This window comes from Pelodiscus sinensis, chromosome 3 (assembly GCF_049634645.1).
Source record: "Pelodiscus sinensis isolate JC-2024 chromosome 3, ASM4963464v1, whole genome shotgun sequence".
NCBI classification, from domain to species: domain Eukaryota; kingdom Metazoa; phylum Chordata; order Testudines; family Trionychidae; genus Pelodiscus; species Pelodiscus sinensis.
This window is the reverse complement of record NC_134713.1, coordinates 92803970-92827243: the sequence shown is the minus strand read 5'-3', so window position 1 is coordinate 92827243 and position 23274 is coordinate 92803970. Positions and strand designations below refer to the sequence as shown.

The following is a 23274-nucleotide window of genomic DNA, read 5'->3' as shown; positions in this document are numbered from 1 at the left end:
ACTTAGGCCTACATAAACAAAGTTCTTTAGGTGTCTAAATCCTAATGCTATCAATGGGAGTTAGGCACCTAAATATATTTAAGTATCTGGACCTTAGTAACATTTTGACAGAATAAACCAAGCTCACTTATTCCTCAGATAATCCAGAAAATGAATTAGAAAATGAATGTGCAGAAGAAAGTTATAAATTAAGGACCTCATCTTACAACTCTTACTAGGTAAGTATTTATTCAGAGGTGAGCTGTTCTCCTTTAAGATTTTTAATCTATTAGAATAATAAACTATCCTAAAGCTATTGTCCCACCATTCTTATTTGAGAAAATATGAACTGAATGTAACTGATTATAGGTGTGGTTAACTCCTTTCCCCCCCCCAAAAAAAAATTTCTGTCCGATTTCCTGAACACATTATTGAGAAATTAAATCTTGCATCCAGAGATGGAGGGAGTTGAAAAATGAAGTTTTGAAGTTTATAGTGTTTCCTGGATCACAGGAGAGCTTTCTCACAGAATGCCAAAAATTGTCCTTTCATCAGTTCATGTGTAAAGCATGAAATATTTCAGTGGCTAGTTTTTCATAGCTCTTTATACAATGGATGAGTAACTCAAGCTTTTATGATAATTTTCTTTAAGAAATTACCAACCATTCCTAGGAAGCATCCTATAAAGTATTCATTCTATTTGTGTTCTTATAGCTCATATGCCATGGCAATCTGTGTTGTTTTTTTCTGCTGCTCACAAGATATAGAATAAAGCAGATAGTGAGCATTTCCCTCTGGGACCCTACCCTTAATGAATAAGAGAAGATACTTGAGAGATACATATTCCTTTTTCTTCACTAAGATGTTAAATTACATTATATTGGATCATGATTAAATCAGGAAAAGATGATATCTTTGGAACACCATTGTAAGTCATACTGGTATTAATCATCTCCAAGGTGATCTCAGTTACTATGGAAACTATGTTTGTTTGTGCTCCTAGCAGTGGCTGGTCCTGGAAGTTTGGCAGTCTCCACATAGTAATACAGCTGATTAGAAATGGTAAGTCTCTGTCATGAATTTTTCATTGCTGCTGTCAGAGTGAATCCATCCCTTACAAGAATAATTACTAATTAATAAATCCTATTCTATGTTCAGATGGGAAAGGCTCTGTGCTAAACCTGCCCCTTTGTAACCAGTTTCTTGAAACGCCTTCAGGTTATTTTTTTAAAGCAAAAAATGCCATCTTTAACTACACTTACTTTTTGAAAATATAAATCCTTTGCAACCCATTTTTCTAGTGACTTTTAGAAATGTTTATATAATATGAAAGGATGTTCTTGAATGGAAGCTCAACTTGAATCTTTCCCTTATATTTAATTCATTGCTATTCTCCAGCTTCCAAGAAAACTGTATGAATAAAAGACTGTGCTATGGTGTGACTAAGGCCATGTCTGCACTACAAATAAAACAAGCTCAGGACATCAGTTATAACACAGCTGTCCAATTTACCAGCTTCAGCATGGTTAAAATGTGTAACATTAGTGGAACTTGTCCATGTCTTTAGCCTGTTATGGGTTAAAATCTTGAACAGTCTGTGTTTGTACTTAGGTTCCATGCTATCAATGTGCTCATTCACTTTGGGTGTGTCTACACTGCACGGCTATTTCAGGATACCAGAGGTATCCTGAAATAGTTACCCCGTGTCTACATAAGCCTCCTGTTATTTCAAAATATTTTACAAAATAACGGGCGCGCTATTTTGCCATCCTGGTAAATATCATTGAACGAATGTGAATTGATGGCTCAAAATAGCGCATTACAGGCAGTCCCCGGGTTATGTACAAGATAGGGACTGTAGGTTTGTTCTTAAGTTGAATCTGTATGTAAGTCGGAACTGGCGTCCAGATTCAGCCGCTACTGAAACTGACCGCCAGTTCTGACTTACATACAGAATCAACTTAAGAACCCCAAGCGTCCCCAAGTCAGCTGCTGCTGAAACTGATCAGCAGCTGATTCCAGGAAGCCCGGGGCAGAGCAACTTTGCCTCGGGCTTCCTGTAGTCAGCGCTGGTCAGTTTCAGCAGCGGCTAAATCAGGATGCCTGGGGCAGAGCAGCTGGGGTGCTGCTGGGTTGCTCCAGTAGTGCCGCTCCTCGGCACTACTGGACCAACCCAGCAGCACCCCATCTGCTCTGCCCCAGGCGTCCTGATTCAGCCGCTGCTGAAACTGACCAGCAGCGGCTGAATCAGGACCAGAGCAGCTGGGGTGCTCCTGGGTTGGACCAGTAGCGCCCAGAGCGGCGCTGCGGGACCAACCGGCAGCACCCCAGCTGCTCTGCCACAGGCGTCCAGAGAAAAGCCTAGTCTGCTGGGGGGGGGCGTACTAGCTGCGCCCCCCCCCACCCGAGCAGACCAGGAAGACACGGGCGGCGGACTGAGACGCACCGCGGTCCCGCCACCTGGGTCCTCCGCGGCTTTGCTCCCAGTCTCCCTGGTCTGCTGGAGACCAGCAGACCAGGGAGACGGGGAGCAAAGCCTCTGAGGACGCCGGCAGCGGGACAGCCGCGGGGCGTCTGGGCTGTCCCGCTGCCGGCTTCCCCCGCAGCTTTGCAAAGCCTCGGGGAAGCCGGCAGCGGAGCAGCCCAGGCGCACCTGGGGTGCCCCGCTGCCCGAGCCCCCCCCTCGGCTTTACAAAGCCGCGGGGAAGCCGGCAGCGGAGCAGTCCAGGCGTGCCTGGGCTGCCTCGCTGCCCGAGCCCCCCCGCGGCTTTGCAAAGCCGTGGGGGGGGGGGGGAGCTCGGGCAGCGAGGCAGCCCAGGCGCACCTGGACTGCTCCGCTGCCGGCTTCCCCGCGGCTTTGCAAAGCTGCCCGAGCCCCTCCGTGGCTTTGCTCTGCGTCTTCCTGGTCTGCAGACCAGGGAGACGCAGAGAAAGCCCCAGAGTACACGGGCGGCAGGACCGCAAGGTCCCGCAGTCCGTGTACTCTGGGGCAGCCCTGTTTGTATCTGCGGATCCGACGTAAGTCGGATCCGCGTAAGTCGGGGACTGCCTGTATTTTTAAATTTGGCTCAAGCTATTTTGAAATAGATTCAAAATAAGATACGTAATTTGTGTATCTTATTTCATTTTTAGGATGCTTTGTTGATGCACTCTGTGTTGTCAGTCAAGCCCCATCTATAATGAAAGGGTCTATGAAGCGTTAATTAATAAAATCCAGTTCAGACTAGTGACCGGTTTTATCCCCATCTTCTTTAGGAGCAAAGGAAAAAATCATATAACTTCCAGTAACCAACAGAAATACTATATAGTTTGGTTTAATAAAAAAAAATCAAAGCAGCACATGGTATGTAAAGTTTTACTATTGAGTAATGTTCTAGAAAAACTGAATGAGCTATTGAGAATGGATCTTTTTCAGAATTGGGCAGTGGCTAAGAGTGCATTTCATTTTCCTGTTTAAAAGGGATCTCTTTGTACAGATTGCTGCTTCACTTTCCTTTTCAGCAGAAGAGAGAAGGGCAAAGCTTATCAGTTCAATCTGGATCAACAGCTAAAATCTGGCTATTTTTCTAAAGCTTTTATACGCCTAGCATCCACCTTTTATTATTGTCTTACATTTGTATTATGATTGTACTTAGAGGCCCCTCTCAGTATTGGGTCTTGCCTGAGCTTGGTGAAATACAAATAGGCTTTGTCTACACTACACGTTTTTGGGGCAGAAAATATGCTAATGAGGTACTTGCCCGGGAGAGGTATAAGAATCTTGCACAAAATGGGATTTTTGCACAAAACGGAAGTGGCTGCACTGCTTCTTTTTGGTCAAAAACCCCTTGCGCAAAAAGAAATGGCAGAAAATATGCTAGTAAAGTCGTGACTAATGCTGAATCCCTCATTAGCATATTTTCTGCCGTAAAAATGTGTAGTGTAGACATAGCCATACACACAGACGTGCCCAATAAGACATGTATAAAACCTCTGCCCAGAAGAGCTTACAATCATCTCACATCCCTTCACTGCTCTTAAAAGACTTTTCTTTGTCAATCCTCTCCCCTCCCCTATAGAAGTCCTGCCACATCCATCACTTCACCTCTGTCCCTGACCCCACCCTCTTGTATAATGATTCATTTGAAGCCCAGATTTTGCAAGGAAGACAACAGTGTTCCTCATGGGCTCTGGTGTCTACCCACATTGAACTCTTTGCAAAATGAGGTCTTAGTGATGAGGTGTCATAAGGGAGTTGGAAACAATGTGAAAAGGAAGGAAGGGAGGGAGTTCTCAAGACATATGGGAAAGAAGAGTGAAAGAACAGGCTAGAAGATAGTAGTTGGACTAAAGAAGAAGTTGCATTTTTTTGTCTGGTCTCTGTTGTAGGAGAGTCATTTTATCCAAAACAAATATTCAGCTCCTCTGCAGTCCTAATTAATTAGTTTGCTTCTCCTTTGTAAACTTACAAAAGTGGTACCTGAACAAAAATGTAAGGGAAAAAACCTTTGGAATAAAAGGAGTTAAAAGATTAAAGTGAAAGCAGGTTAATATTTAATTAGAGAGAACTGAAGGTAGTTTTGAAAGCACTTGTACTAACATTGAAATAAAAACACAGCAGTGCCAAAAAGATGGTGATGTTTTGCAAATTCAGGTGACTTATACAATGTTGATGACTCTTCGAAGTGCAGGTATATTTAATTTATGATTTGTAATATAACAATGTATTACTCTTATTACAAGAGTTCCAAGAGAAATAAAGTGAAAATAGGATTTGAATAGAGAGAGCTGCCTTAAACAGGTTTTTACTCACTCTGAAATGAGACACTAAAACATTAAAATAAGATTTTCCAGAAAATTTTTACCATTATTTCATGGCTCTGCAAATAACCAAACAGAGAATAATAGTAAGATACAGAATTCATACACAATTTAGCTAGATAGAAGTTAATACAAAATAAGTTGATTATTGAATCTGTTAATGAGGATATGGACATGAATTTTTTACCACTGCTTCTAAAATGTCAGAATATTTGGAATGCTAGAATATGTCAAAAAAAATTACCATGCACACCATTGAAAAAAATCAGGTTGACTGCCCTATCATCACAGAAAGATCAAAATGCCCAAAGATAGTCTAGAGATATGCAAAATGATGCATGAAGAATGGGAGCAGTGGTGGAGAAATAATGGAATGATCTGAAAAAACATAAGTGCCACCAGTGAACAAGGTTTGGAAACCAAACTGAAAATTTAGCTTCTGTGTATATTCTGGAAATTTGAATGAAATTACAGTTAAAGACAAATATCTCTTACCAAAAATAGATGATGTTCTGGCATTTCCAAAAGAACAGCAAAATATAGTAGTCCTTCCAATATATCAGCAGAGAAGGATGATCTCAGCCATCAGTCTAAAACAACACATTGAGGGTATGTCTACACTGTAGCAAAAAAAAAAAAAAAATCAGTGACCATGAATCTCAGAGGTTGGATCAGCTGATTTAGGCTGGCTGGGGTTGGGCTGTGGTGCTAGTCAGGGTAGCTGGTCAGATATGGGCTGGAGCAGACTCTGAGAACCTGTGAGGGAGGGGGAAGCATTTTACAGCTTGGATTCCAGCCTGAATCCAAACATCTGTATTTCTATTTTGAGCCCCACAGCCCAATCTGAATCTGCTGATCTGATCTTTGGGACTCTGCCATGGGTCTTTTATTGCAGAGTAGACATACCCAGAGAGAGACATTGCCTTTTCAAATTCAACATAATGCCATTTGTTTTATGCCATTGAAATGGTTCACCCTTGATGAGACCTGTGATCTGTGCATCTAAACTTCTACTGATAAACAACCAAGTGTATTAAGTTCCACTGGCTGTAGTGAACTAAACCCTGTGTGTGTGATCTAACTGCTGCAAGCACAAAGCACAATAAGCCGCACTGTTAGCATGAGTTACACCACTCTGTACAAGCTTCTTTCAGAATTTATGGGCAGATTTTTTAACATTTAGTTACCACAAACAAAAAAACCTGAAACCACCAAATTCATGTGTCGGATAAACCCAAAGCTAAAATCCCAGGATCACTGCAAGTTGGAATGCTAGAAGTGCTTGGCACAGATTTTTCCTAGAAATAAATTAGGTGAGGGGGTTATTTCTCTATTTATGTACTCCATAAAGGATTGTTTAAGAGGCAAAGAAGCATAAGGAGAAGTACAGCTTCAGTCGAATTTTCCTAAATGTTTTATATTGTTCCATGAAACTTTATTAATAGTATTGGTTCCAGATCAGACATCTAGGGTCAAAGTAAAGCCATGTAACACTTGTACAATTAAAGTGTCCTTTACAAAGTCCATGAAAGAGGCTCCCAGGTGCTATGGTAATACCAATAATAAATAAGAATAAACTGTTTGTGCCTGTAAATCAAGTTTCCTTCATTCCAGTCTTTATGTCTGACTCACTGCTAATTATTTTTGCTTTTGTGTACTTGCGCCCAGATCTTGCAAGGGAAATCCTCTGGAAACAAAGACTATAACATTGAAGTAATATGTAGCCATAGATGTGCATACTGACCCCTATCTCAGAGGTGTTGACCAGAACCAATAAATAGAAGCCAGTTCCTTTCCCACACTTAATTTATATCAGAGATGCATTATGAGCTTTGATGCTTCCTCCTATGTAATAGTCACTACAAAGACCATTGCAGACAAAAGGTAATCTTTCATAATTATAATCTTCCTCTTTCTTTTCACATTAAAATAGACTTTCTATCAAAATGGGTTTGATTTAATCTGCATTCCATAATTATATGGATTAGTTTTGTCCAAAAAGCAAGAACAGTAAAGGCAGCAGAAATGCCAACATTCCTAATCTATTCCTAACTGGATATGAATCTACTCTATATTCTTATATATTATATATCAATCAAAATATATGTAATTTAAATTAAGCCTTTCAATATGCTTAATTTGGGAACAAAAGGCATCCTCATATTCAATCAAGTGAACTTTTCAGTGCCAGTTCAGTCTACCTCTAACAGTATACATCAAAGAAATGCCAAAGATTTACATCATTATTGCAATGTGGTTTATAGTCACTTTAAATTTAGATACAGTATATGAGTCAAACATGTAGATGTGATCGTCAGAATTAACATCCTTAGTCACATTGAGCATGCCATAAATCAAAACAAACATTAAAAGAAAAAAATCATTAAGATTTTAGACAAAAATGCCACACAAGACGAATTAGGGTATGTCTACACTACCCCGCTAGTTCGAACTAGCGGGGTAATGTAGGCATACCGCAATTGCAAATGAAGCCCGGGATTTGAATTTCCCGGGCTTCATTTGCATAAGCGGGGCGCCTCCATTTTTAAATCCCCGTTCGTTCGAACCCTGTGCCGCGCGGCTACACGCGGCACGAACTAGGTAGTTCGAACTAGGCTTCCTAGTTCGAACTACCATTACTCCTCGTGGAACTACCTAGTTCGAACTACCTAGTTCGTGCCGCGTGTAGCCGCGCTGCACGGGGTTCGAACGAGCGGGGATTTAAAAATGGAGGTGCCCCGCTTATGCAAATGAAGCCCGGGAAATTCAAATCCCGGGCTTCATTTGCAATTGCGGTATGCCTACATTACCCCGCTAGTTCGAACTAGCGGGGTAGTGTAGACATACCCAGAGGGATTTGGGTTACTTGCCCCGACTGCCGTATTTTATATATGTGTTCAGGAAAATACTTTCAGAGATTCAAAACTCATTTAAGAGGATATCCTTAGCCATCAAAAATGAAACAGAGTATTACATGAATAATGATGAGGCTGAAATTAGCCCTTGTTCCTCAAAGGAGTATTAACCTGGTTTATTTCAGGGATGGTTACTGAAGAAAGAAGGCTTTCCTATTAAAAGCACAGGTTGGACTTTCCAAAACCAGGACTTCATTGTCCAGCAAGAAAGTCGACAGTGTTCTTTGTGGGCTCTGGTCTCTACCCACGTTGAACAGTGGGGAGAAAAGGTGGTCTGGGCAGCCGGTAGCAGGGGACCGCCTCTGGTCCAGCAAATTCCCTCATTTAGGACTGGTCAGGTTCTGAGGGTGCCGGATCAGAGAGGTACAACCTGTATTTACCAAAATCAAGATGACCTGCAAAGTCAGAATGGACAGCCACCAGAGAGCAGTCCTGTTGGGATTCTGGGAAAAGTGGGCAAGCCACCAGAGTGTGATGGAAGATAGGCATGTTAGCTCCAGATTAAAGGCCCTTTTCCCTGTGAGCTGACAAAGAGTTATGTCAGGTCAACTAGGGACCTCGGAGTCTAATTAAGGGCTGGCAGTGGCCTTTAAAAATCCCTCTTCTGGTAGAAGAGGTGAGAGAAATTGCAGAAAGGTTAATGGCAGCAAGGAGAAAAGACTTATCTGAAGTGGAAGGGTGCTCTCCTCCTTTTTGAGGAAACAACCTAGCTAAAAGATTGTTTGGGTAAATACTAACACCCAGCAGACTGTGCAATGCAATAACACCCCAGATGGGGCAGGGAAAGGTTTTCCCTTCCTGTGTTACAAGTTTGTTTCTTTTTTTCTTTCTTTCTTTTTTTTATTTGATTGAAGAGAACTGCTTGGCCTCCTCAGGAGGCCCACCTTGTAAATATTGGAAAATAAACCTCAAGGAATGAATTAAAAAGCTCTCTGGCATGAGATTGATTTACTCCAGCCATCCAACCCATCACCAGAGGGGGAAACACTGAGCGAAGCAAGACAAAATACATGCCTTACCACACTCCATATAAAAGCGAGAAGGAGTCCTGTGGCACCTTATAGACTAACAGATGTATTGGAGCATGAGCTTTCATGAGCAAAGACCCACTTCATCAGATGCATGTAGTAGAAATTCCCAGAGGCAGGTATAAATATGCAGGCCTGAATAAGGCTAGAGATAACGAGGTTAATTCAGTCAGGGAGGGTGATGCCCACTTCTAGCAGCTGATCTGGAAGTGTGAACACCAAGAGAGGAGAAATTGCTTTTGTAGTTGGCTAGCCATTCACAGTCTTTGTTTAATCCTAAAATGATGATGTCAAATTTGCAGATGAACTATAGCTCAGCAGTTTCTCTTTGAAGTCTGGTCTTGAAGTTTTTTGCTGCAGGATGGCTACCTTTAAATCTGCTACTGTGTGTCCAGGGAGATTGAAGTGTTCTCCTACAGGTTTTTGTATATTGACATTCCTAATATCTGATTTGTGTCCATTTATTCTAAATACTAAATTCTAAATGGACACAAATGATGATAATTGTTTTATTTTCTTTCATTGGTCCTTTTTTGTATCATTTTTTTCCCCCTAACCTTTTTGTTGCATTTTGTACTCACGTGAATGTTGCATATGACTCACTGGCAGTCCTGACAAATACTAGTAAGAGATCAATGATGAGGAGGTTAAGATTAATGCTAGGTTGGCCTTAGCTATGGAAATGAGGAGCAGAAGGTGATTTTCTGCATTAGTGTGGCAGGATATCTGCTGTGGCCTGTACTTGTGGTGGAACAGAGCTTTGTTTAGTGATAGAGCCAGTCCTCCCCACAGCATGAAGTGGGTTTTAAGGATAAAGTTGGAAAACTTAATGGGAAGAGGCAGTGTTTCTCAACCAGTGGTATGAGTACCCATAAGGGTACTCGAGAGATGTCTGGGTGTACATCAACATAACTGATGTTTGGAAAAAAATGAATTTTTATTTTAAGTGTCACAGTGCTTTATTATTTTTGTACTTTTTACACCCAAAAATTTCATCGCCCATGTGGCTATTATTAAGTTGTTTAAACAAATGTGTTGCAATGGTGGGGGGAAAATTGTGCCTGAAAACTGTAGGTACTGAGGGTACTTATATATATATATATTGGAAAAGAGGTACTTCATAAAAAAAAAAAGGTTGAGAAACACTGGGAAGAGGGATTTTGTTTGAAACATACCAGGCAGCCTAGGGATAGCAACTTTGCGTACGTGTGTATTGTGTGTTTTTAATACCTAGAAGATCTCTTATTGGCACAAAAATAACATGAGATTTGCTCTTCTTGCAGCATTTCCATCATCCAGGAATTGAAATAACATATAAACTTATCTTTTCAGATGTGGTGGTGGTGGTGGTGGTGGTGGTGAAGGAAAGGGAGGAGGAGGAGAAATGAAAATTTAATCCCAAGTAAATAATAGCACTTTGAAGAAAATTTGAAATATTAAATCCTAGACATCTGTCTGCCATTTTTATTCCTTCTCTGGGCAAACAGACATCATTCAGGTATGTAGGCCACTGCTGAAAATATATTGGAATAAACTTCAGCCTTATAAAGCAACAATAAAAGGAAAGAGAGCTCCCTACTTTACTTGGCATGAGATGCTCACACTAGGATGTGTCTAATGAGGGTCTGACTTTTGATGTGGTTCACTTGACAGACAGTTCTTGCAGGCAGTTTGTGGTAATATGGAGCTAAGGGAGTAGTTATTTCAAACTGTACAATACATCTATGGAAGGATAGATTAAAGATTTAGCTAGCCTTAGGCACAACATAAAATTACAGCCTTCTCTTCCTATTCCTGCATTTGGAGGGTGGGGAGAATAGACGTGGTCTCTTTGGAGTTTTGTGAGACCTGCTTTGGAGGATTTATTTTACAGGACGCAATGTGTTACATTTTTGGCATACAATTTAAATAATTGGTCACATAAATATTGATTAACACCATTTACCTCAATTCTTGATCTTATTGTAAGTATTAGCCTGCGGATTTTTGATAGTTTCAGAGGGATAGCCATGTTACTCTGTATCTGCCACAACAACGAGGAGTTCTGTCGCACCTTAGAGACTAACAGATTTATCAGTAAATTATTAATAAATTGATTAGTCTCTAAGGTGCCGTAGGTCTCCTCATTGTTTTAGCCTAATCGTTGTCATATATAATATCTGCAATACCTTAAATCTGTATATTTCCGCTGTGGTATTGTAAATGGCTGTATCTTGGAAGATAGCATAATATCAATGGAGAGCTCTGCTTATACAGTAGCTGGTGTGCCTCTTCTAATACTAGCCCAGAGTACAGTATTACGTGGCTATGCAGTATACTCCCACGCTCACGCATGACATCAACCAGAGTGATACTAACGCTGACACATCATGTTGCCTCTGCTGGAGGCACCGACTTCAGAAATGCTTCCACAATTCTATGCTCTGTTAGGCTTACCACGCTTTATGTAGCGGGGAGACTGAGCTCTGCTTTGCACTAGCTGCTTTTTAAAAAAAATGACTGTGGGCAGTTCATGTTAATTAGCTTACATGGGTGTCAAGAGGGAGCTGTTGATTCAAAGAGAAATGGCATACCTCCACAGACATGCACGTCTAGTCAAGTGACCCAAAGACCCTAATTCATACTGACATTTTTTGCTAACCCTCTGGTAGAGTGGTGAAGGGATGCCCAGTGTTTATGACCTCATTCTCATTTACTCTGCAGTGTATTCCTGTTGTATGACTCTGTGATGGGGCTCCAAGACCCCACACTAAGCCCCAGGGGGTTTGTGCCCTGGCAGAAGGGCCGTGAAACCCATACCGGCCGTGTGCCAGCTGCACCCAAGCCGCGGCTCAGCTGGGTAGCGCCGCAGCTCAGCTGAGTGGAGGCGCGGCTCAGCTGGGTAGCGCCGTCGCTCAGCCAAGCGAAAGCGCGGCTCGGCTGGGTAGCGCCGCCGCTCAGCCGAGCGAAAGCGCGGCTCAGCTGGGAGAACGCGGCGGCGCCGCCGGAGAGGCGCTGAGGCCAGCCCTGACAGGGGGAAAGGCCAATCAACGGGGCGGACGGCGCAGGGGGCGGAGCGGACTCCGGTGCCCTGGCATGGTGGAGACTTTAAAAGCCGCCGGGCAGCGCAGGAAAGGGGGGAGCAGCCGACGGAGAGGCTAGACCCACCAGGAGAGACGCTGATGCACCCAGAGCTGTTGCCCTGCTGAGCCCCGACACCGCGGGTAAGGAACACGGAAGGGGGAAAGGAAGTAGTTCAGGGCAGGGCAGTGATGAAGCCCGTGGGCTGACGCATTTAGGGGCATACCCCCATCAGCCGGACCCAGACTGGCAGGCAGTCTGAGTCCTTAGGGCCCTGGGCGGGGGCCCGTGAGTGAGGGCGGGCCCGGGCCCCCCTTTCTCCCCTTCCATGGGGGAGAGTGTGATCGACGAGGAGTGCCCTGCAATAAGGGGCTAGGGAGCCTGGAGTTTAAAGGGCTGGACGTCCCGGGACAAGCCCCAGGTGGGCAGAACTAGGGGTGTCGGACCCGCACCCCCTTACCCCTCTTTCTCCAGGATACAAGAGGTGGTAAGTTGGTTACAGGCTCCTTTAAACTGACAGAGCAGGGTAACATAGCCTCAGTGTAAATGAGAATCTGGTCCTATGCTACCTGGAAGGAATATAATATGTGTGATGATAATGACATCACAATACTTTCATGAATCATCTGGAGAACTGAAGCAATGGCTTGCTTTTTCTTTTAATTGGCTTTTCTATTACTAGATAATCTAGGCTCTGTTTTCTGTCCAAACCTTTTCACTAGTAATTAGCGGGTGGAAATAGCTGTCAAAAGTGAATATTTTCCTACAGTCCTTGAGAAGAAATAGGTAACAGGTAATTAGGGCTGGCATTTCTAATTACAATGCTAATTATATAAAAACCTTTTTGCCCCAAACAGCAAGCAACAATTCCTACTGCTTAATGGAAGTAAAGTTCTTACCAATCAACATTCTAGTGTAATATTCATTCATTTATGTAAAGGTCAAACAGTACATATTACCCACTGCCAGCTATTACCCACATGTTGCTTGAGTGGCAAAATCCATCCAACTTTATATGCTCCTGCCAGTTGCTTTTTTTTATTATTATTATTACTGCTTCAGCATGATGTAGCTTTTTGAATAAGACTGTTATGAGCAACAAACTAATACCAGAAGCAACAAATAGTTGCTGCCCACAGCAAAGCAAACTCTGATGATTCTTGCCTGTATGAGTCCCCCACAAAGCCCTTCCTGTTCTATATCATTCTATTATCATTTCCACAGCCTAAGCTTGGAAAACCATTTCCAGCTAATAATCCTCCCAGTCAAATATCATTCAAATGGAACACAAAGGAGATAAATAAAACCAATCACCATACTATAGAGATGCTCCCATGGCATGGAAAATTGAGTATTTATTCCTTCCTCTACAGATTTTTCCTATCTTCTCCTCATGCACTAGAAATTTGCCACGTTGCACTTTGTCTCCCATGTTGCATCTAAAGAAACTGGTAGCCCCGGTGACAATCTGACCCAATATATGGCATACAGCAACATAACTAGCTCAATCAAAAGTTTGATCAGAAGAAAAAGAATCTTTAAGACTGCATACGAAAAGGCTAAAGGAGAAGTCAAACTTGTCCCACCAGAATGGTTTTCCAACTGCAGAAAACACTAAGTAGCTAGCTAAAAACACCATCTTTTTAGCACCACAGATGCTCAAATTGTGCCACGTCTAGGGAAGATGAGCAAGAAGTAATTTGCTCCTAAATACAGTGTAGGTGGTAAGCATTGCATAAAGCTAGCACTTGCTTTTTGGGTGAGCATTCCCATTACATATGAGCTGAGGCCATCCTCTTGTCTCACTCTTCACACCAGCCAGTGGAGCGGGACAAATGTGGAGGGGAGGACATTTCACCCTGCAAAAGGATGGTAGTGCTCCTAGTATGGTGTTTTACTCTATGGAAGCATAAGGCAGCATTCTGGTTAAGTGAGCCAGAAAGCCCCTTGAGGTTCCCACTGGAGCAAGGCCATTTGATGCAGCTGCAGTTTTGCCTCTAAGGAAATATCTTCACTGACATTCTGCTAGATAGAGTGTAGCTGCTCCTGAACAGCTCCTGCAGCAATCAGGTTCCACTGCTGGATGTTGGACAAGGGATGCTGTCCTTACCCTCTGGTTTCTGGCTGAGCTATGCCGAGAATGTAATCACCCACCTTCACATGTCATTTATTGATATCAAATCAGTTTTTTATTCAGGGGCCTGAACCCATGTTTGCTGGTCATGCTTTCAAGCTTTTCAGATTGATACAGATTGGAACTCCCTGGGTTACCCTCGGGACGTGATTGGTACTTAATGAAGGAGTTTGCCCGACCAGGAATGGTCAATTATGACCCCTCTGCTGCTGTCCTCTAGGCTCTCCACATGGCTTCCAAACCCCATTGCCAATCCTAGTGGGCTCACTGCCCTCAGCTTATGGACCGACTCTGCTTCCAGCCTCCCAGTCTGGCTCTAAGCCACTGGCCTTTCCACTGCTGGACTTTCAGTTGGCCTCCATGCTAGTGGCCAGAGCTCTCTGGTCCAGGGGCGCTTTGGTCCAGCAACATCCATGGTCCTGCTAGATATTGCTGGACCAGAGAGTCACAAACCAGAGCGATTCATTGTGTACCTGACACCGGTTAGTTAATCATAATACCACACAATAAATAATGAAGAAATGAAGTAATTGGCTGCACTGTGGTGCTGGATGCCTGAGGTCCTAGTCACATCTGTACCTGTATTCAGGAAGCCAAAATTCTTTCCTCCTTGGAAAACCAGTGCCCTGGAAGTATGCCTGCCTGATCAACAACCTGCTTTTGTTAGAAAACTGGCCAGCTCATTGCCTTCCTTCGCCTTTTCAAAACCTAGGGCACCTAGACCTGAGGTATTTCTGTTCTCAGACTTGATAAACCTTGCTATGGTGGATTTATTTTCTAGGTGCTTTCCTGCACTATAAAGGCTAAGCAAAACCCTGTGCCATCTATAATCCACCCCAAAAGCTGTCTCCTTAGATTGAAGCTTCAGGGGGTAGCCAAGTTAGTCTGTTACAGAAAAAAACAAAAGGTCTGATAGCACTTTATAGACTAAACAAAACATGTAGATGGTATCATGAGCTTTCGTGGGCATAGCCCACGTCTTCAGGCTGTGCCCAAGAAAGCTCATGATACCATCTACATGTTTTGTTAGTCTATAAAGTGCTACCAGACCATTTGTTGTTTTTTTCCTTAGATTGAGTGAGCCTGAGACTGTTAGGCATAGTTGCTAGAACTAGGGCTGCTGGGTGCTGCTGCACCTCATGGCTTGAAGTGTTTTCCATCATACGTGGTGTTTACACTTTGGTTCAATGGCTCTCGGCATCCCCACTATGCAAATTGTTCCAGCACCCCTTGTCTGAGGTTTTAGATTCAGATTTGAAATAATAGAATCAAAGAACTGGAAGGGACTTCAAGAAGTTGTCTAGTCCTCTTCCCCTCTATATGGCAGGACTAAGAATTAGCTAGAGTTCTAGACCATACCTGACAGGTGTTTATCTAACCTGCTCTTAAAAATCTCTAGCAATCGATACTCCACAACCTCCCTGCACAATTTATTCCTATGATTAACCACCCTTATAGCAAGCGTTTCCTAATGGCCAGTGTAAACCTCCCTTGCTGTAGTTTAAGCCCATCACTTCTTGTGCTATCCTCAGAAGGTAAGAAGAACAATTTTCTCCCTCCTCCTTGTAACAATCTTTTATGTACTTTGAAAATTGTTATCATGTTCCTTCTCAATCTTCTCTTTTCCAGACTAAACAAACCTATTTCTTTCAATCTTCCCTCATTGCTCGTGGACTTTCTCCAAATTACCCACATCTTTTCTGAAATGGGATGCCCAGTACTGGACACAATATTCCAGTTTGAGGCCTAATCAGCATAGAGTATAGCGAAATAATTATTTTGTGTGTCTTGGTTACAATGTTCCCCCAATACATCTCAGAATGATATTTGAGGTTGTGTGTTTTTTTGGCAACAGTGTTACACTGTAGACTTGTATTTAGCTTGTGTTTTACTACGATCCCTTTCTGAAGTAGTCCTTCTTAGGCAGTACCTTCCCATGTTGTGTATATATACAACTGATTGTTCCTACTTAAGTGGAGTACTTTGCATTTGTCTTCCACTGAACACAGGGGTTCAAACCCCAGCCCAGGCTCACTAGCTCAGAGAGGAACTGAGTACCATGTAACTTACTGAGGCTTTGAGCTGATATGTAAACCAAGGCCCTGGATGCTTATAAAAGAAGGTGTTTGTTGAGCTCTCCTTCTTGTGGAGCTTTCACTCTATGCCAGCCCTCACTAATCCCTTTTTTAACCCACAGTCTCTATGCCCTGTGCAGAAAACATCACTGCTGTTTTTCTCTCAGTCATTGCGGGGTGGGGATGGAAGCCATCTCACTTGTCCTGTACTTCAGAGCAGGCTTTCCCTCCATTCTTGGCTCTGGCACAGGAACAGCAGCTATTCCTAAGTAAAATAGAAACTGTGTTTTCTCAAACCTCTGGATGGGTTCATCTCTTCCCTGCCCTCTACCTTCTGATAGTTTTCCCTTCCATTTTTTTTAGCATTACTCTCAGGTGACGAGAAACACTCTTGTCATGCTCTCAAGCTGTGCTGCTGGTAAGCCAGAGATACGCTCCATCACAGTGTTCTTCCATCTTCCATCTAGGTTGGCTTTTTAGGCGCTTTGGTCATATTCTAGACATTCAGGTAAATTTCCCTATCTGATCATTGTTGTGGTTTTCAATTGTTATTGACAAAAAATGCTAGGGTGGGATGGGGCTCTGGCCACATGCTTCCAATATATTCATCTGTCTTAAGAGAATGTTATGGCTAATGTTCCCTCTAATCTTTTCTATCCACCTGCGTTCCCACTCACGTATAGAATTAATTTGTTATGTGCAGCAAGGCATGTGTGAATGTGCACCACAAATGGAATCAAAAAAGTGGTGGGCGTTCTGCTAATCAGCTAGGTGACATTTTAATCTCTTCTGAGAGTCTGCACAAGTGCTCAGCTTACAGGGAACAGTGGTTGTGACTAAGGAGATGTCTTTGAGGCTACCAATCAGGATAGCCTGAGCCAGTCAAGTCATTGAAGTGAATTGGTTATCTTTTCACACGCAATTAGAAAGAACTCAGCAATAAGAAAGCAAGCAAGCAAGAACGAAAGAAAGCTATTGAAAAATAAATTACAGGTGTGTTTAATTCACTGGTGAACAATGCCCTGTTTTGTGTACACATATAACTAGTTTCTATGACAGCTCAAAAACAGACCCTTAAATGTTTTTTTTGGTTTGGTTTGGGGGTTTAGGGGTTTTGTTTTGTTTTCTTGGGCGGGGGGGTTGTTTGTTTATTTGTTTTTGTTACTTACACCATATTAATGGTAACACAATTCTGTGATTCAAAGTTATGCCCTGTGCAGTTCATCTTTTCCTAGAATTATCTAGGCAGCAACACTGCATCTGTTATTCATCCTGCTAAAGGTAAAAATAGTTCTATATTTGTCACTAGTGTTTTAATCAACTGTGGAAAAAATGCACAGGGGTTATTAGATACACGGGGGTTTATTTAATTTTTCATCTGTGTGTGATGCATTCTGGGGTGCACTTGATCCATGGAAGTCCAGTCTTGTGGAGCTTGTGAACTCAGCATGTCAGCTGTGCCTCATTTACAGAGACTCTAGCAGTGATGGCAGAATGAGGCACAATCAGCTATTCTCTATAATTAAAAGATGAGGCAGATCCTGAGAAAAGCAAGCCAGCTAGGTGGGAGAAAGCAAAAAGATAAGAACTGGCTCTGTCCATATGGTGAGGAGGGTGGAATGGGGGAGAGGAGGAGGTGAGAATGAGTTGAGAGAAGTAGAAGGAATGATAGGAAAATAGATGGTAAGCAGGTAAGAAAAATGTGGATTCCCATTGCCCAAATTAACGCTGGAAATCGAATGCACTATACCAGTGTAGGGGATAATTTTTTCCTTGCCTGCGGGGTGCCCCTTCCAGTGTTTGCTTTGTGATGGCACTGTCTCTGTTGACGCTATAATGACTCAACTTACTTTTCAGTGAATCTTTTCCTCTTTGGAGTGACTGACTTCCAGGATTCGTGGCATCCATTCAAACTGGGCAAGTTTGCAGGGAGGTCTAAATGAAGAGGTTTTAGGGAGAGAATCAATTCTAAAAGAGCAGTAGTAAGTACAAGGAGTAGCTACGGGGAGAAGAAAATGGATAGGTGAGCAGGGTTGGTCCCTCACCTGCCTGTCTGCTAAAATCTGACTAACTCAGACCGAATGGGTAGCAGTGACAGCCTTAGGATGGTATAAACCTGTATAGACCTGGACACACACTGATATAAAGCATCAGGTTTGGCATGACAGGAGTTAAATTACTACTATTTCTACATATGCATATACTGTGGATATGCATATACTTTTCAACATATTATTTATGTTGCCTGGAACAAGCAAATGTTGTTTTCTTCTTAGGAAGCTTTACAGCAGTTATATATGTCCTGTGTCAGCATTACTTGTGTAGGAGAGAAAACAGATGGTTTGTTCATACTGGAAAAGGCAAATAGCGGAGACTGCATTCTGTCATTTAAGATAATGCCTCCAGGCTTGAGTTACACAGGGCTCTCAAATGAACTGCTGTAAATTGAAGCATATCTTTCTATCCAAAAGTAAATGCAGTAATACAAACAAGTTTAAAGGGAAATGGGCACAGTGGTACAAGGGACTGGTAATTGTTCCTTATATTCCAGTAGAACACGGAAGACCCTAATGAGAGCAAGAGACCGTTTATACAAAGAATAGAAGATCCTTACCCTTTTTCAAGGTGCAAATGTAATTTTGACTCGCAGTATCTAAAAGTTTTATTGCCATTTCAGATTAATTCAATAGTCTATGTGAAATGAGATTATTCCAGTCTCATTGCTAATGGGCAGGGCTCTTCATCACCAAACTGACTTCTGGCTTTAATTTGGTGCCTTTTTTTAATAGTATCTGAATGACACAGGAATAACTCAGCATGGAGAACCAGCTGCTTTTGTAGCTGTGGGTGGTTTTCCCTCTATAGCAGGGTTGAGGCATATTTATGGGATGTTTGGTAGGATCCTGCACTTCCGTGGAGTGAGGCTGTCATTCGAATATCTTTGACCTTAAAGTTACCTCAATATAAATGCATTTCAGTCTGTCATGTGGCAAAATGTTGGCCAAAGTGAATTTCATCGCTAGCTTTCTGAATATAAATAGCAAATGCAAATAATTCCTCATTTCAAACTTCTCTCTGTAATTTATTATTTCTTTAATGTGACAAGCATTAAGTTGGGTTTCTTCCCTCCTCTTTCTGAAGTACTTGGCATGTGATCAGCATTGTGACTTTTGACAAGACATTGAAGAGTCCTTCAAAGTCTCTTCCATTCAGTTTATACGTATTCTTTGACAGGACTTAATTAGTACAAAAATAGTATTAAAATATAGGTATTTATTTGTAGTTTCCTTCATCACATCATTACTCTTGTCTCCGTGAAAGGAATAAGGAAAATGCTTAACTTAGTTTAAGAAAAAGGAGGACGGGGGAGGTTAAAAGTTCTGTCTTCGTTTGTCCTGGGTGCATGTAGGTTGGGTTGGGTTGGCTGTTGGTTGGTTTTTGAAATGTCATTAACATTTTTCATTGAAATTTTCTGTTCCATTCTAGTAGATACCAATTTTCATTTAGGGCATATCTAGACTACACTAGACTTTTGAAAAAGGATATGCAAATTTTGTGGGAATTTGCATATCTTCTTTTGAGCTCACTTTCAAAAGCGGCACTTTTGAAAGTGAAAGTAATTAAGACACGGTTTTGTCGGCGAACCCTCCCGTTTGTCAACAAGCCACTTTTCCTTAAAAAATGAGGTTTACGTGGCTTGTCAACAAACGGGAGGGTTCGCGGACAAAACCACGTCTTAATTACTTTCACTTTCGAAAGTGCTGCTTTCTCAAGTGAGCTCGAAAGGAGATATGCGAATTCCCGCGGAATTTGCATATCCTCTTTCAAAAGTCTAGAGTAGTTTAGATACAGTCTCAGAGAGAAATTCATCTGTGGTAGAGCAGACTATGGCAGCTAACCTTATCTCACCATATAGAATCATAGAACTGAAAGGGACCCTGAGAGGTCATCGAGTCCGGTCCGCTGCCTTCACAGCAGGACCAAGCACTATCTAGATCATCCCTGACAGATGTCTGTCTAACCTGCTCTTAAATATCTTCAGTGATGGAGAATCCACAAGCTCCTTAGGCAATTTATTCCAGTGTTTAATTACCCTGACAGGAAGTTTTTCCTAATATCCAACCTAAACCTCCCTTGCTGAAATTTAAGCCCATTGCTTCTCATCCTGTCATCAGAAGTTAAAGGGGAATACTTTTTCCCCCTCCTCATTGTAACAACATTTTAGATACTATAAACTTTGTATCGGATATTGACTGGTGGAGTCCTTGTAGAGGCCTGGACCTGCAACACCTGTGTGTTCAGGAAGTGATCTTTGGCATAGAAAATCACTGTCTGGATAGACTAAAAAGGGGGCTATGGATCTGTATTTATGTGGATCCTTTGGCTTCAGAACCTCTCACAACCAGTGTGAAGGGGCTACGCAATTTAAAGAGTATAGGAGACTGTGGGATTCCTGGCTCAGCTGGCTGTGACTTGAAGTCCTGAATTAATCTCATTGCAGCACTTCATCAGATCTTAAATACTTGTGCTTTGTGTGAATGAATATCACCCTTAAAGGAAAGCTCTATACACTTATATTCTTTATTTATTCATGTTCAGTTTTTAAACAATACAACCACTTTTGTTTTCTGTAATGCAATTATACACTGCAAAATGACTATATGGGATATAATCTATGTTTACAACAAACCTATATTTAATTTAAGGTGAAAATAACTCTCATGCAGTGTTAAACCTGGAACTTAAACTGAGAGAATAGTGGACTTTTTCTCTTGCAAATATTCGAGTTTGAAAATGAATTTCAGTTAGACCATGTGCATGATCCATTCACATTTGTTTGTCAAAATAATTATGTTCTACTAGCATTAGCATTTGTGGGAAATGAATTTTGAGCTTAAAAGCAAAATTTGAATTGACAATATTTATCTTTGATTATAACAATCAAAATCACAAATTCATCCTGTGTGTGTGTGTTATTTTCATACTTATTTGATTAGGTGACAGAAAAAATACCCCATGATTTATGTAACTAACTCTCTGACTTCTGAAGTTTGTATATCAAAAGTTCAAAATCAACTGTTCATTAAAGGTAAAATCTTTGAATGTCTGAAATGAATAGTTTTGCCAGTGACTTCAATGGGGACAGAAATTTACCTCTAGTATTGACGTTGGAGGAAATTTGCAATGAAAACTTCATATACATCTACATATCCAACTCAGTATGGTTGTTCTTATGTTCTTAAAACTCATATATATGCCTAGAAATGCATGCTAATATCAGTCTCTGATCATCTACTAACAGGAGAATAATATGAAAAGAAAGTTAGTCTCATATAGCTGCAGATAGTTTGGACTTTGGCGTTTCAATGTACACTTAAATGAGTTTATATTACACTTAAAATAAAGCACTGGTTAACGTTATAAGGAGTGGAATGGTCATACAAAAATATTAATCTGAGTGCTACACTTACTGTGCACTCCAAATGAATATTTTGATATGGTCCTTCCAATCCTTATGCATTCCAAATACAATCTACAGATTAAAAATACCCCCATTTATACAGAGGAAAAGTTATCAATGTCATTGCAAATAGACAGATGAGAAATATTTCATAGGTTCTATATCATCAAAATATAAGAGAAACTGATTTTCAGTGAAACATACAGGACATCTTTACCCAAAATCTCATGCTTCATTTGCATAATTGCTTCCAATTGCTTTTTCAGAAGAGATTTAAAAAAACAACAACAAAAAACAGTCTAGATGGGGTTCTTTTGGGGGAAAAAAACCCTTTTTTTCAAAATAACTTTGTAAATCTCATTTTTTTTTCAGGAATAAGGGTTTTTTTGAAAGGTTTTTTTTTTTTTTTTTCAAAAGAACCCCATCTAGACTGCACGCTTTTTTTTTTAAAGGTCTTCCGAAAAAGCAATTGGAAGCGATTATGCAAATGAAGTGAAAGATTTGTAAATCAGCGCATTATTTGTATTTTTTATTTCCCTCATATGCATTTCTCTTTTGAAAGAGGAATATAGTCTAGATGCACCCTAAGATATTCTCTGTCTTATTCTCTATCCCTTTTCTAATGATTCCTAACGCTCCATTTGCTTTTTAGACTGCCAATGTGCATTGATTGATGTTTTCAGAGAACTATCCACAATGACTCCAAGATCTCTCTGTTGAGTAGCTGTAGCTAAATTATTCCCCATCATATTGTATGTATAGTTGGGATTATTTTTCCCAATGTGCATTACTTTACATTTATCAACATTAAAGTTCATTTACCATTTTGTTGCCCAGTCACTTAGTTTTGTGAGAAGCTCTTAACAGTCTGCTTTAGTCTTAACTATCTTGAACAGTTTAGTATCATCTGCAAATTTTGCCACCTCAGTGTTCACTCCTTTCTCCAGACTATTTATAAATAGGTTGAATAGGATTGGTTCCAGTAAGGACCCTTGGGGGACATCAGTAGTTACTTCTCTCCACTCAGAAAAATTACCATTTATTCCTACTCTTTTGTTTCCTGTCTTTTAACCACTTATCAATCCATGAAGGGACCTTCCCTCTTATCCCATGATAATTTACTTTACTTAAGAGCCTTTGGTGAAGGATCTTGTCAAAGGCTTTCTGGAAATCTTAGTACACTATATCCACTGGATCCCCCTTTTCCACATGTTTGTTTATCTCTTCAAAGAACTCTAGTATATTAGTAAGGCATGATTTCCCCTTTTCCAAAGCCATGTTGTCTTTTCCCCAACAAAGTATGTTCATCTATTTGTCTGACAATTTTATTTTATAACTATAGTTTCAACTAATTTGCCCGGGATTGATGTTAGACTTGCTGGTCTGTAATTGCCAGGATCACCTCTAGAACCCTTTTAAAATATTGTCCTAGCTATCTTCAAGTCATTAGATATAGAAGCTGATTTAAAGGATAGGTTACAAATCACAGTTACTAGTTCTGCAATTTCAAATTTGAGTGCTTTCAGAACTCTTGGGTGAATACCATCTGGTTCTGGTGACTTGTTGCTATTAAAGTTTGCTCCAAAACCTCCTCTAATGACACTTCAGTCTGATACAATTCCTCAGATTTGCCACCTAAAAAGAATGGCTCAGGTTTGGGAATCTCCCTAACATCCTTAGCCATGAAGACCGAAGCAAAGAATTCATTTAGTTTCTCGGTAATTACTTTATCATCTTTGAGTGGTCCTTTAGCATCTTGATTGTCCAGGGGTCCTATTGGTGGCTTAGCAGGATTCCTGGTTCTGATGTACTTAAAAAAACA

The 23274-nt window shown here is 41.2% G+C and overlaps 1 long non-coding RNA gene across 1 annotated transcript in view; it reads left to right on the top strand.

Annotated features, from left to right (window-relative positions):
- Positions 1 to 976: 976 nt before the first annotated feature.
- The window catches only part of LOC112545072 (uncharacterized), a 49268-nt gene continuing 26970 nt past the window's right edge, over positions 977 to 23274 (top strand). The window contains exon 1 of the long non-coding RNA XR_012902672.1: positions 977 to 1041. This is a non-coding gene — a long non-coding RNA (uncharacterized LOC112545072). The remainder of the gene's footprint in view (positions 1042 to 23274) is intronic.